Genomic DNA, 10,000 nt, shown 5'->3' on the forward strand with positions numbered 1-10,000 from the left:
ATGTGGATGGCAGCAGGACGTACATGCCGCCCCCCCCCCCCACCCCTCCCCACGTCCCCACGTCCCCACCTTGCCCCCTGCCTTCGCAAGCTGGTTGGTGACAAGTTTGCATGTTCAATGCCCTTCGCATGCGACGTACGCAGGCTACGTTGTGGTGCGGCCTGTGTCAACTGTCCGCTGATGTCGTACGCGTGAACCACAATCTGTACTGCACATTCGTCCTTATGTACTGAATGATACATCGTGGCACATGTGTGACCGTACAACGACTGCGCCCAAAAACGGCGGACCATACAGTGCAAATATTGTGCACGCAGCTATGTGTCGTCTCCCTATGAGAGCTGGATTGCAGTGTGGTACGCCATAGAGACGTGTGGGAGGAACGGACGCCGTGGATGGCGATCAGCATGAGCTGTCTGTTGATGTATTCGGACCTAGTCGTCTCTCCTCACACACCGTGATGGCATGGTGCACCGCGTTCCATATCTGCGACATGCTACAGAGGCCGGTTGACAGTCGTTCGAGCAATGGACATCGCATACGTACGGGGGCCACCTTCCACGTATTGTCTAGGCGTGCACATTTTGTTGCGTGTATGTGGGCAGACGTAGTGTGGCGTGACACCTGACACAGGCATGCAATAATCGTTGAAGTTGCAAATGGCGATGGACGCCTGCGTTTTCTGGTGAAGTTACGCAAATGAAGAAATGGTAACCTGTTGTGGTGCGGTTGTTCTCGCTAGGGGTGAATCGGTGATGGCGACGATAGGTTGAGGTACTAACCGGTTGTTCCAGCGATACCCACCATGCCGACGAAACTGAACGGCATCTGGGTGTGAAGCGATACGCGGCGGTGGCTGGGTGGGACAGTCCCCGGCCAGTGAGGGGGCGCCTCCCGGCGTGCTGGCCGCGCGGTGCGTGGGCGCACGCGCTACAGCCGGCTGGTGGGGGCGGCCAGTGGCAGGCGCGCCGGCCGACGGACGCGGCAGGCGTCGCAGCTGCGCGCCGGCGCACCCTGCGCGCGGCGCCGTGCGGCCAAAGTAGGTCCTCGCGGGCCCGGTGCGAAGCGCGGTGGACATCTTCAGTGTGCTGGTCCGATTGAGGACTGTGTGCGTTGAGGATGCGCCGCCGCCCGGCGCTCGGCGCCGCGACGCCGTCTGCTGCTCGGTCGCCCCAGCGGTTCTCGCTGGTGGTTTGTATCGCAGCTGTGCGGATGTGTTGGCGCGTGCGCTGTGCTGGGAGAGTTCGCTTCGGCACCCAAGTGGGGCTTTTGTCCTTCTGTGGCGCTGGCGTTGGAGCTGCCGGTCACCGTAGGTGGCGCGTGTTGTCTCCCGCCGGCAATGCCACGACAGCACGCTCCCGGGCCTCTGTCGGCAGCGGCAAGCTCAGTTGGGAGCACGGGTGGTCGCACCGAAAGCGTCTACTCGCCTAACTCCGGGCGATTGCGCCTCTCTCGAACCCGACCAAGTACTTGGGACGGCGCTGCGCGCCGCCGGGACCTGAGAGGGTTTCGAGGTGTATTGTGCAGGGGAGCTCAGCCTCCTCCTGTTTGCAGAATGATTGAGCGGACGCTTGCGTGTTCGCGCGGGCCCCCGGGACACACTCCCGGGCGGCCGGCTGCTCAGCTCTAGTTGACGCAGCTCCCTGGTTGATCCTGCCAGTAGTCATATGCTTGTCTCAAAGATTAAGCCATGCATGTCTCAGTACAAGCCGCATTAAGGTGAAACCGCGAATGGCTCATTAAATCAGTTATGGTTCCTTAGATCGTACCCACGTTACTTGGATAACTGTGGTAATTCTAGAGCTAATACATGCAAACAGAGTCCCGACCAGAGATGGAAGGGACGCTTTTATTAGATCAAAACCAATCGGTCGGCTCGTCCGGTCCGTTTGCCTTGGTGACTCTGAATAACTTTGGGCTGATCGCACGGTCCTCGTACCGGCGACGCATCTTTCAAATGTCTGCCTTATCAACTGTCGATGGTAGGTTCTGCGCCTACCATGGTTGTAACGGGTAACGGGGAATCAGGGTTCGATTCCGGAGAGGGAGCCTGAGAAACGGCTACCACATCCAAGGAAGGCAGCAGGCGCGCAAATTACCCACTCCCGGCACGGGGAGGTAGTGACGAAAAATAACGATACGGGACTCATCCGAGGCCCCGTAATCGGAATGAGTACACTTTAAATCCTTTAACGAGTATCTATTGGAGGGCAAGTCTGGTGCCAGCAGCCGCGGTAATTCCAGCTCCAATAGCGTATATTAAAGTTGTTGCGGTTAAAAAGCTCGTAGTTGGATTTGTGTCCCACGCTGTTGGTTCACCGCCCGTCGGTGTTTAACTGGCATGTATCGTGGGACGTCCTGCCGGTGGGGCGAGCTGAAGGCGTGCGACCGCCCCGTGCGTGCTCGTGCGTCCCGAGGCGGACCCCGTTGAAATCCTACCAGGGTGCTCTTTATTGAGTGTCTCGGTGGGCCGGCACGTTTACTTTGAACAAATTAGAGTGCTTAAAGCAGGCAAGCCCGCCTGAATACTGTGTGCATGGAATAATGGAATAGGACCTCGGTTCTATTTTGTTGGTTTTCGGAACCCGAGGTAATGATTAATAGGGACAGGCGGGGGCATTCGTATTGCGACGTTAGAGGTGAAATTCTTGGATCGTCGCAAGACGAACAGAAGCGAAAGCATTTGCCAAGTATGTTTTCATTAATCAAGAACGAAAGTTAGAGGTTCGAAGGCGATCAGATACCGCCCTAGTTCTAACCATAAACGATGCCAGCCAGCGATCCGCCGCAGTTCCTCCGATGACTCGGCGGGCAGCCTCCGGGAAACCAAAGCTTTTGGGTTCCGGGGGAAGTATGGTTGCAAAGCTGAAACTTAAAGGAATTGACGGAAGGGCACCACCAGGAGTGGAGCCTGCGGCTTAATTTGACTCAACACGGGAAACCTCACCAGGCCCGGACACCGGAAGGATTGACAGATTGATAGCTCTTTCTTGATTCGGTGGGTGGTGGTGCATGGCCGTTCTTAGTTGGTGGAGCGATTTGTCTGGTTAATTCCGATAACGAACGAGACTCTAGCCTGCTAACTAGTCGCGTGACATCCTTCGTGCTGTCAGCGATTACTTTTCTTCTTAGAGGGACAGGCGGCTTCTAGCCGCACGAGATTGAGCAATAACAGGTCTGTGATGCCCTTAGATGTTCTGGGCCGCACGCGCGCTACACTGAAGGAATCAGCGTGTCTTCCTAGGCCGAAAGGTCGGGGTAACCCGCTGAACCTCCTTCGTGCTAGGGATTGGGGCTTGCAATTGTTCCCCATGAACGAGGAATTCCCAGTAAGCGCGAGTCATAAGCTCGCGTTGATTACGTCCCTGCCCTTTGTACACACCGCCCGTCGCTACTACCGATTGAATGATTTAGTGAGGTCTTCGGACTGGTACGCGGCATTGACTCTGTCGTTGCCGATGCTACCGGAAAGATGACCAAACTTGATCATTTAGAGGAAGTAAAAGTCGTAACAAGGTTTCCGTAGGTGAACCTGCGGAAGGATCATTACCGACTAGACTGCATGTCTTTCGATGTGCGTGTCGTGTCGCGCAACACGCTACCTGTACGGCTCGCAGTAGCCGTGCGCCGCGTGCGGAACCACGCGTGCCTCTCAAAACTAGCGGCAATGTTGTGTGGTACGAGCGCTGAAGCGCTGGAGCGGCTGGCGTGCGGCACCTGGCGCCTGGCGCCGGTTTTGAATGACTTTCGCCCGAGTGCCTGTCCGCTCCGGTGTGGAGCCGTACGACGCCCGTCGGCCGTGAGGCCGTTGGACACAGAACGCTGGAACAGGGGCCGCCACACGCCTCACTCCCGCCTATGCGACCGTCTCGAAAGAGGCGGCGGAAACTGAGAAAAGATCACCCAGGACGGTGGATCACTCGGCTCGTGGGTCGATGAAGAACGCAGCAAATTGCGCGTCGACATGTGAACTGCAGGACACATGAACATCGACGTTTCGAACGCACATTGCGGTCCATGGATTCCGTTCCCGGGCCACGTCTGGCTGAGGGTCGGCTACGTATACTGAAGCGCGCGGCGTTTGCCCCGCTTCGCAGACCTGGGAGTGTCGCGGCCGCCTGTGGGGCCGGCCGCGTCTCCTCAAACGTGCGATGCGCGCCCGTCGCCTGGCGGTTCGCATACCGGTACTTTCTCGGTAGCGTGCACAGCCGGCTGGCGGTGTGGCGTGCGACACCTCGTACAACGACCTCAGAGCAGGCGAGACTACCCGCTGAATTTAAGCATATTACTAAGCGGAGGAAAAGAAACTAACAAGGATTCCCCCAGTAGCGGCGAGCGAACAGGGAAGAGTCCAGCACCGAACCCCGCAGGCTGCCGCCTGTCGTGGCATGTGGTGTTTGGGAGGGTCCACTACCCCGACGCCTCGCGCCGAGCCCAAGTCCAACTTGAATGAGGCCACGGCCCGTAGAGGGTGCCAGGCCCGTAGCGGCCGGTGCGAGCGTCGGCGGGACCTCTCCTTCGAGTCGGGTTGCTTGAGAGTGCAGCTCCAAGTGGGTGGTAAACTCCATCTGAGACTAAATATGACCACGAGACCGATAGCGAACAAGTACCGTGAGGGAAAGTTGAAAAGAACTTTGAAGAGAGAGTTCAAAAGTACGTGAAACCGTTCTGGGGTAAACGTGAGAAGTCCGAAAGGTCGAACGGGTGAGATTCACGCCCATCCGGCCACTGGCCTCCGCCCTCGGCAGATGGGGCCGGCCGCCCGCGCGGAGCAATCCGCGGCGGGGTCGTGTCCGGTTGCCTTTCCACTCGCCGCGGGGTGGGGCCGTTCCGGTGTGCGGTGGGCCGCACTTCTCCCCTAGTAGGACGTCGCGACCCGCTGGGTGCCGGCCTACGGCCCGGGTGCGCAGCCTGTCCTTCCGCGGGCCTCGGTTCGCGTCTGTTGGGCAGAGCCCCGGTGTCCTGGCTGGCTGCCCGGCGGTATATCTGGAGGAGTCGATTCGCCCCTTTGGGCGCTCGGGCTCCCGGCAAGCGCGCGCGGTTCTTCCCGGATGACGGACCTACCTGGCCCGGCCCCGGACCCGCGCCGCTGTTGGCTCGGGATGCTCTCGGGCGGAATAATCGCTCCCGTCAGCGGCGCTTCAGCTTTGGACAATTTCACGACCCGTCTTGAAACACGGACCAAGGAGTCTAACATGTGCGCGAGTCATTGGGCTGTACGAAACCTAAAGGCGTAATGAAAGTGAAGGTCTCGCCTTGCGCGGGCCGAGGGAGGATGGGGCTTCCCCGCCCTTCACGGGGCGGCGGCCTCCGCACTCCCGGGGCGTCTCGTCCTCATTGCGAGGTGAGGCGCACCTAGAGCGTACACGTTGGGACCCGAAAGATGGTGAACTATGCCTGGCCAGGACGAAGTCAGGGGAAACCCTGATGGAGGTCCGTAGCGATTCTGACGTGCAAATCGATCGTCGGAGCTGGGTATAGGGGCGAAAGACTAATCGAACCATCTAGTAGCTGGTTCCCTCCGAAGTTTCCCTCAGGATAGCTGGTGCTCGTACGAGTCTCATCCGGTAAAGCGAATGATTAGAGGCCTTGGGGCCGAAACGACCTCAACCTATTCTCAAACTTTAAATGGGTGAGATCTCCGGCTTGCTTGATATGCTGAAGCCGCGAGCAAACGACTCGGATCGGAGTGCCAAGTGGGCCACTTTTGGTAAGCAGAACTGGCGCTGTGGGATGAACCAAACGCCGAGTTAAGGCGCCCGAATCGACGCTCATGGGAAACCATGAAAGGCGTTGGTTGCTTAAGACAGCAGGACGGTGGCCATGGAAGTCGGAATCCGCTAAGGAGTGTGTAACAACTCACCTGCCGAAGCAACTAGCCCTGAAAATGGATGGCGCTGAAGCGTCGTGCCTATACTCGGCCGTCAGTCTGGCAGTCATGGCCGGTCCTTGCGGCCGGCCGCGAAGCCCTGACGAGTAGGAGGGTCGCGGCGGTGGGCGCAGAAGGGTCTGGGCGTGAGCCTGCCTGGAGCCGCCGTCGGTGCAGATCTTGGTGGTAGTAGCAAATACTCCAGCGAGGCCCTGGAGGGCTGACGCGGAGAAGGGTTTCGTGTGAACAGCCGTTGCACACGAGTCAGTCGATCCTAAGCCCTAGGAGAAATCCGATGTTGATGGGGGCCGTCATAGCATGATGCGCTTTGTGCTGGCCCCCGTTGGGCGAAAGGGAATCCGGTTCCTATTCCGGAACCCGGCAGCGGAACCGATACAAGTCGGGCCCCTCTTTTAGAGATGCTCGTCGGGGTAACCCAAAAGGACCCGGAGACGCCGTCGGGAGATCGGGGAAGAGTTTTCTTTTCTGCATGAGCGTTCGAGTTCCCTGGAATCCTCTAGCAGGGAGATAGGGTTTGGAACGCGAAGAGCACCGCAGTTGCGGCGGTGTCCCGATCTTCCCCTCGGACCTTGAAAATCCGGGAGAGGGCCACGTGGAGGTGTCGCGCCGGTTCGTACCCATATCCGCAGCAGGTCTCCAAGGTGAAGAGCCTCTAGTCGATAGAATAATGTAGGTAAGGGAAGTCGGCAAATTGGATCCGTAACTTCGGGATAAGGATTGGCTCTGAGGATCGGGGCGTGTCGGGCTTGGTCGGGAAGTGGGTCAGCGCTAACGTGCCGGGCCTGGGCGAGGTGAGTGCCGTAGGGGTGCCGGTAAGTGCGGGCGTTTAGCGCGGGCGTGGTCTGCTCTCGCCGTTGGTCGGCCTCGTGCTGGCCGGCGGTGCAGGATGCGCGCGCCTGCGCGGCGTTCGCGCCCCGGTGCTTCAACCTGCGTGCAGGATCCGAGCTCGGTCCCGTGCCTTGGCCTCCCACGGATCTTCCTTGCTGCGAGGCCGCGTCCGCCTTAGCGTGCTCCTCCGGGGGCGCGCGGGTGCGCGGATTCTCTTCGGCCGCCATTCAACGATCAACTCAGAACTGGCACGGACTGGGGGAATCCGACTGTCTAATTAAAACAAAGCATTGCGATGGCCCTAGCGGGTGTTGACGCAATGTGATTTCTGCCCAGTGCTCTGAATGTCAACGTGAAGAAATTCAAGCAAGCGCGGGTAAACGGCGGGAGTAACTATGACTCTCTTAAGGTGGCCAAGTGGCGGCGGTGTGGCTGCATCCGGACTTGGCTTCTCGAAGTGCGGTCTTGATGTAGTCGTGCTGCTGCTGCGAGGTGCCTTCCTTGGGTTATAGTTACAGGGAGAGTGATGCGCAATACATGGGCCTAGCCCTCTTAGCCTCTCCTCTCCTGCGGTCTTCTCCCCTTCTCGTGGGCCCGCTGATTTCGCAGAGTGGAAGACCGCACCAGGGGCTTGGGGGGGTTACCAGCCCCCCCTCGCACTATCCCTTTGTTAGTTGGGGGCAGTAAGCAGAGAATAAGTGGTGGCCCTTCCGCTGAAGGTGCCACCCCAACTCCCCCAGCACCTAGCCGGCCAACCGGCCGTGCCGAAAATCTTGTAACTTTTGCAGCTATGTATACCTGTAGTGAGTGCCACCGCAGCTTTACAACCAAGAACGGTCTCGGGGTCCATCGCCGCCGCCAACATCTTGCGGCCGCCAACGCGGAGATCGTCACGGAGAGGCATCGCGCGAGGTGGACGGAGGAAGAAGTCCTGTCGCTCGCCAAGGCGGAGGCCGAACTGTTCCTTGAGAGGGACGCCCGGTTCTTCTTCGTCAATCAAGAACTCATCAGGATGTTCCCCGACCGAACGCTCGAGGCAATCAAGTGCCGACGGCGGCAAGCTGCCCACAAACAGCTTGTCCGCCAATTCATGGAGGCGCTTGAGATCGGTCGGGGGGAAGAGCCGGCGTCCCGCCGGGGAGCAGCGAGCCCGCTGCCTGACGCGGGCGAGGCCGCTGCGCCGCCCGTCGACGCAGCCGAGGACTTCGCGGCCGACACCACCGGGCCGCCGCCGGAGGGGACTGACGCCGCCATCTGGGAGCATCTGGCGGGGCTACCCGCTTCCGCCCAGCGTTTCTCTGCCCTGGATCGTGTCATAGGTCTGGGGCGGGGCACGCCGCCCGATGTCATCCTGGGCATGCTCCCGGATGCCCTTGCGTCGGTCGGGTCCAGAGGGGAGAGATCGATCACCAGGACACAGCGGCCGCGCCAACCATCGAAGCGGCCGCCTGCCGCGCCGCCGACGCAGAAGCGCAAGCGGCGCCGCTGGGAGTACGCGAGAACGCAGGATGCCTTCCGACGGTCGCGTACACGTTGCGTGCGCGGCCTCTTGGATGGCACCCTGCTCCAGCCGCCACTTGCCATCCCTGGTCTGCTGGACTTCTGGGCGGACCTCTTCACCAAGAAGCCCATCTCCACCGCGGGCTTCATTCGTGACCGCCTCCTCCCGCACTCAGAGCCTGTCGCTCTCGAGTGCATATGGGGGCCGGTCACACATGAGGAGGTCGCCGCCGCGTTGCCGCCCAGGGGATCAGCAGCCGGGCCGGACGGCCTTACCCCAGCGGAGTTGCGGCGCCTGCCGCACGAAGTCCTGGTGAAAGTGATGAATCTCTTCCTTCTGGCCCGCGCCCTTCCGGAACGCCTGCTTCGCGCGCGGACGTCCCTTCTCCCGAAAACGGCTGCACCAACATCCCCCGCTGACTTTCGCCCCATTACGGTCTGCTCGGTGTTGGCGCGGACCTTTCACAAGGTTCTCGCGTCACGCCTGATGCGCGCATGTGCTGTGGACGAACGTCAGCGGGCATTCATCCCTCGGGATGGGATGTTGGAAAATACCTTCATCTTGGACACTGCTCTCACCGACGCAGTTCGCTCCTGCCGCTCTGTCTTTGTGGCATCGATCGACGTATCTAAGGCATTCGATTCGGTAGATCATGCTGCCCTTCGCCCCGTGCTGAAGGCGCATGGCCTGCCGGATTGCTTTGTCGAGTATGTCGAGCGGTGCTACGAGGGCAGCACGACAGTGATAGCGGACGGCGCCGGCGTGGGCGTGTCTGTGCAGCCAGCACGGGGCGTTCGCCAGGGCGATCCCCTCTCCCCCCTCCTGTTCAACTTTGCGGTGGACTACGTTTTAGGCCAACTGCCCTCCCACATCGGAGCTCGGATCCTCGGTCGCAGAGTCAACGCTGCGGCCTTTGCAGATGACGTCTTGCTGTTTGCAGCGACCCCGAGGGGCTTGCAGTCCCTCATCGACGCAGCTACCGCAGCCCTCGCCCACCTGGGGCTGCAGATCAACGCCCGGAAGTGTTTCACCCTCGCCTTAGTCGCGTCAGGGCGCGAGAAGAAGGTGAAGGTGGACAGCAATGTCACCTTCACAGCAGGCAATACCACCATGCCTGCCCTGCGTGTGGGTGAAACCTTCCGGTACCTGGGGCTGCAATTTTCCACGGCGGGTCGCTGTGTCTTCAATCCACGTAGCCACCTGGTGGAGCAGCTTGACGTCATCTCCCGAGCTCCGCTGAAGCCGCAACAGCGCCTCCACGCTCTCACCAACGTACTTCTCCCTGGCCTGTACCACGGGCTGGCCCTCAGCCGCACCCGGGTGGGTGCATTGAAGTCGGCCGACGTTACCATCCGGGCCGCCGTCAGGAGATGGTTCCGCCTTCCGGCGGACACCCCCCTGGGATACTTCCACGCTCCTGTTGCCCAGGGGGGCCTCGGCATTCCATCTTGCCGATGGATGGGTCCGACCCTCCGTCGGTCCCGTCTCCTGGCGCTGAAGAAGATAGGGCCAGCCTGCGACGGTGCAGGCATGGATGAGGTGCAGCGTTAGATCGAGGTGCTGGAGCGCCACCTAATGTGGGAGGGCCACCTCCTCAAATCGTCAACGCAGGTTGGGGAAATGTGGGCGGCGCGCCTACACATCGCCATTGACGGTGCGGCACTGTCATCTTCTGCCGCCGTCAGTGGCCAACATCAGTGGGTCGCCGACACCAGTCGCCTGCTATCTGGGCGTGAATACATCGACGCCCTCCGCGCCCGCATCAACGCCTTCCCTACGAA

At 60.4% G+C, this 10,000-nt stretch overlaps 2 non-coding genes and 1 pseudogene across 2 annotated transcripts; all 3 read left to right on the plus strand.

Annotated features, from left to right (window-relative positions):
- The first annotated feature begins 1,640 nt into the window (after window positions 1–1,640).
- LOC124772818 lies at window positions 1,641–3,549 on the plus strand. The gene has a single exon (XR_007014278.1). It is a non-coding gene; the product is annotated as a small subunit ribosomal RNA (ribosomal RNA).
- A 351-nt stretch (window positions 3,550–3,900) lies between these two features.
- LOC124772625 lies at window positions 3,901–4,055 on the plus strand. The gene has a single exon (XR_007014095.1). It is a non-coding gene; the product is annotated as a 5.8S ribosomal RNA (ribosomal RNA).
- A 188-nt stretch (window positions 4,056–4,243) lies between these two features.
- Window positions 4,244–10,000, plus strand: part of LOC124772581 — a 7,955-nt pseudogene continuing 2,198 nt past the window's right edge.

Source organism: Schistocerca piceifrons, unplaced genomic scaffold, assembly GCF_021461385.2.
Source record: "Schistocerca piceifrons isolate TAMUIC-IGC-003096 unplaced genomic scaffold, iqSchPice1.1 HiC_scaffold_943, whole genome shotgun sequence".
Classification (NCBI taxonomy): Eukaryota; Metazoa; Arthropoda; class Insecta; order Orthoptera; family Acrididae; genus Schistocerca; species Schistocerca piceifrons.